The sequence below is a fragment of the Mus caroli genome, unplaced genomic scaffold (genome assembly GCF_978045245.1).
Source record: "Mus caroli unplaced genomic scaffold, Mus_caroli_1 scaffold_8, whole genome shotgun sequence".
Classification (NCBI taxonomy): Eukaryota; Metazoa; Chordata; class Mammalia; order Rodentia; family Muridae; genus Mus; species Mus caroli.
The window spans coordinates 29,111,049-29,115,186 of record NW_028227263.1 but is presented as its reverse complement, the minus strand read 5'-3'; the positions used below and the strand labels follow the sequence as shown (position 1 = coordinate 29,115,186).

The window sequence follows — 4,138 nt, the reverse complement described above, 5'->3', positions numbered from 1 at the left end:
CCATGGAGGGATGTTCTTTACTGGCTTGCTTTTTCTGGCTTGCTCAGCCTGCTTTCTTATAGAACCAAGACTACCAGCCCAGAGATGGTACCACCCACAAGGGGCCCTCCCCACTTGATCACTAATTGAGAAAATGCCTTACAGTTGGAGCTCATGGAGGCATTTTCTCAACTGAAGCTCCTTTCTCTGAGATAACTCCAGCCTGTGTCAAATTGACACAAAACTAGCCAGTACAGATAACTTCTGAGTTACTGTGGTGGTGCACTCCTTTAATCCCTGTACTCAGAAGGCAGAGTTGGTGTAGTCTAACAGATGAATTCTGAAGGCAGCTATGATGCAAAATAGTTTAAAATTAGCAATTGTACAATATTCATTTATGCTTGAAATTCCAGTCCTAAACCAATCTTGTGACTGCCTGCATTGACATTCTTGCCATCCAACAGGGCTGACAGCATCAGTGTGATACCTGGTTTTAAGGTCTGAGTGTACCCTAAGCCAATCAAGCTGGAATTGTTCACTTTGGCTGAAAAGTAGGTATCGGGGTTGACCTGATACTTGGCTGCTATTCCAAAGTGAGTGTCACTGTTTCCTGCAGTCCAGGCGAGATTGACAGCAGTCTTCAACTTCTTGTTCACCTACTGGTAAATGGAACTCTGTCCTGTCATTCACATTAGTATGAAGTTGGAATTCTTCTGTCTTGTAGTCAACTGCGAAGTTGCTCTGAGTCAACTGGGACTTCGAGGTCTCAAAATTCATCTGGTAGCCAGCCAGCCAACCTTCATAGCCAAGTACCAGAGTACTCAGGATTGAGAGCCCAGTGATGTCAAAGTCCACCACAGCCCAGGTTGATATGCTCTTGTATCATCTTGATTTTAGCATTCCCCCCGCCCCCAGTGTTAGGTGAGAAAGATGAATTGAAGGTCAGCTTCAGTCCTTGAGCAAGCTGGTCTTCCACAGTGATCTCAGTGCCCAGGGTGCTGTCTGTGTTCCACTTCTCTAAATGTTAGCCCATACTCAGCCCATCTGTACTTGGTTTCCAGATTGCCATTCAGTTTGGTGGTCTCTGTGTTGGCAGAGTCTGAGCTGGTAAATTTCAACCCATTCTCGGACTTTGTTTTTAAATCAAGTTTTATTAAGCCAAAACCGTAGCCCTTGGTGAAGACATCCCTGACATACTTGCCAAGATCAGTGTATGTAGGAGGCACAGCCATGTTCTCAGAGGCGGGGATGGTGGGAACAGCAGCAGCTATAATGGGGAGGGGGGTCCATGTGTCCCTTAATGATGGGTCTGTGTTCTGATAAATGTACTGCAGAAACTATGTCACCACGTAAGCACACTTCCATAACCTTAGATGGGATAATCCACTGCACACTTAGACTATGTGGTCTAGCCTTTCTCTTCTAGTGCCAGGCAGCAGGATACAGCATCAAATCAAACTGAGCACCAGAGGAGATGATGTATCTTGGGAGATGCAGTGAACTTGAGAAACATGCAGGGAGCTGATGGGTTAATTCAGCCCTTTTTACAGGAACCTCGAGTAAAGGTGCAGTGAATCATGAAAACTGAAACACAGTAGCCACATAAACAGCAAGAGATGTGGTATCATTATCAGGCCCTGTACAGTACATGTAGTTATGTATTCTCTGCTCCAGTTTTGTTCATTTAAGAATTTTTATGTGTTTGGGTATTTTGTCTGCTTGTATGTCCATGCAGTATGTGTGTGCAGTGCCCTCAGAGTCCAAAAGAAAGTGTTGCATCCCCTGGTACTGGAATTACAGATAGTTGTAAACCACCTTATGGGTGCTAAGGATTTTACCTGGGTCCTCTTCAAGAACAGCCAGTGCTTTTAACTACTGAGCTACCTCTCCAGACCCATTTCATACACCTTTCTTGTGTGTGTGTGTGTGTGTGTGTGTGTGTGAGTGTCTGAGTGTCTGTGTGTCTGTGTGTCTGTGTGTGTGTCTGTCTGTCTGTCTGTCTGTCTGTCTGTCTCTCTCTCTCTCTTTGTGTATGTGTGTGTGTGTGTGTGTGTGAGTGTCTGAGTGTCTGTGTGTCTGTGTGTCTGTGTGTCTGTCTGTCTGTCTCTCTCTCTCTTCGTGTATGTGTGTGTGTGTGTGTATAGACAGAGGCCAGAGGTCAGACTTAAGTGTCATTCCTTAGGAACTGTCCACATTCTGTTTTGAGACAAAAATCTTTTACTGGGACTTGGGGTTCATAATCCAGTTAGGTTTTGTTTGTTTGTTTTTACCTGAGTTCTGGGGCTCAAACTTGGATTTTCTTGCCTGCACGGCAAGCCCTTTACTGACTGAGCCATCTTCCTAGCCCTTGTGCTCCACTTTTCTATGATCAGCAGTGCCGTAGATCTGTTTAAATGGCACCACCACAACCATAGGTGTAGAGATTACATAATGACATCATGGTGGCTACCATGTCACCAGATGACAGGAGTCTCTTAGCTCCAGTATGATCTAACAGGTCCACCAAAACATGTGCAACCAGACCTGGCTTGTTTTTAATCTAGTAAAAGCATCTTTACTTTGTAGCTCTGTCCCTCTGAAATTGGCTGTCTTCAGCATCATGGCCTGAGGTTGTTTAAAAGATTGGTAATGGGGGCTGAGGAGGTGGCTCAGTCGGTAAGATGCTTGCTGTGGAAGCATGGTAGGGGGCTTTGTTTGAAAGATAGAAGCCAGGTATGGTGGTGCACATTCCTTGTGCTGGGAAGATGGAAACAGCAGGATACTGGGGTTCCCTGGCTAGCCTGATTGATAAGCTCCAGGCAAGTGAGAGACCCTATTTCTAAAAACAATATGGATAACATCTAGAAAACAACCCTTGAGGTTGACCTCTGCCTCTTACATGTATGCATAGAAGCACACATGTTCTCACACATAAATTCATATACACACAAGAACTCACACACATGTACAAGGAACATATGTGTATACATGCACATGCTTGTTTTTTTTTTTAGTTGAATTTAATTTTTTATACTTATCCACTTTACATCCTGCTCACTGCCCCCTCCTGATCACCACCTCCTACAATCCTTCACCTACCCCCTACCCTTCTCCTCTGAGTTGGTTTGGCCCCCATGGGTATTCCTCCCACCCTGACATTTCAAGTCTTTCTGAGGGAAGGTGCTTCCTTTCCCACAGAAGCCAGACAAGGCAGCCCAGATAGGAGAAAATATCCCACATATAGGCAACAACTTTTGGGATAGCCCCTGTTCCAGTTGTTTGAAACCCACATGAAGGTCAAGCTGCACATCTGCTGTATACAACTGGGGAGGCCTGGGTTCAGCCTGTGTATGTTCTTTGGCTGGTGAATTCTGAGAGCCTGAAAGGTCCAGGTTAGTTAACTCTGTTGGTCTTCTTGTGGAGTTCTTATCCCCTTTGGGTTTTCAAATCCTTCCTCCTACTCTTCCATAAGAGTCCCCAAGCTCTATCCACTGTTTGGCTATGGGTGTCTGTATCTGTCTGAGTCAGCTGCTGGGTGGATCCTCTCAAAGGAACACATGCTCCTGTGTCATGTGTGTCCTTTTGTGACTGGCTTGCCTTACTCAGGATGATATTTTCAAGTTCCATCCATTTGCCTACAAAATTCATGATGTCTTGGTTTTTAATAGCTGAATAGTATTCCATTGTGTACATGTACCACATTTTCTGTATCCATTCTTCAGTTGAGGGACATCTAGGTTTTTTCCAGTTTCTGGCTATTACGAATAAAGCTGCTATGAACATAGTGGATCAAGTGTCTTTGTGAGATGGTGGAGCATCTTTTGGGTATATGCCCAGGAGTTGTATAGCTGGGTCTTGAGGTAGATCTATCCCCAGTTTTCTGAGATAATGCCAAATTGATTTCCAAAGTAACCGGTTGTACATACTTGTATACACAGGAACACACACACAATTGGTAATGAATTCCTTTGGTTACGGGCTTAGAAACTCTAGGGATTGTTCTCTTTGATATGTCAAGGACCCCAAACTCTGATATAACTATATTCTTAGATCATTATAGTTCAGCACTGAATTTTCTGTTCTTTCCCAGAATGCCAATTACAATTTTTCAATGCTGGCCTGCTCAGTGAGGACACACTGTTTCACACTGATGCGCCAGTCTGGCTCGCTGGGCTGCCCA

General features: G+C 44.6%; 1 pseudogene; it reads right to left on the bottom strand.

Moving 5' to 3' along the window:
* Positions 1 to 374: 374 nt before the first annotated feature.
* On the bottom strand, positions 375 to 1,211 carry LOC110299187 (non-selective voltage-gated ion channel VDAC1 pseudogene; annotated as a pseudogene).
* Between the last annotated feature and the right edge of the window lie 2,927 nt (positions 1,212 to 4,138).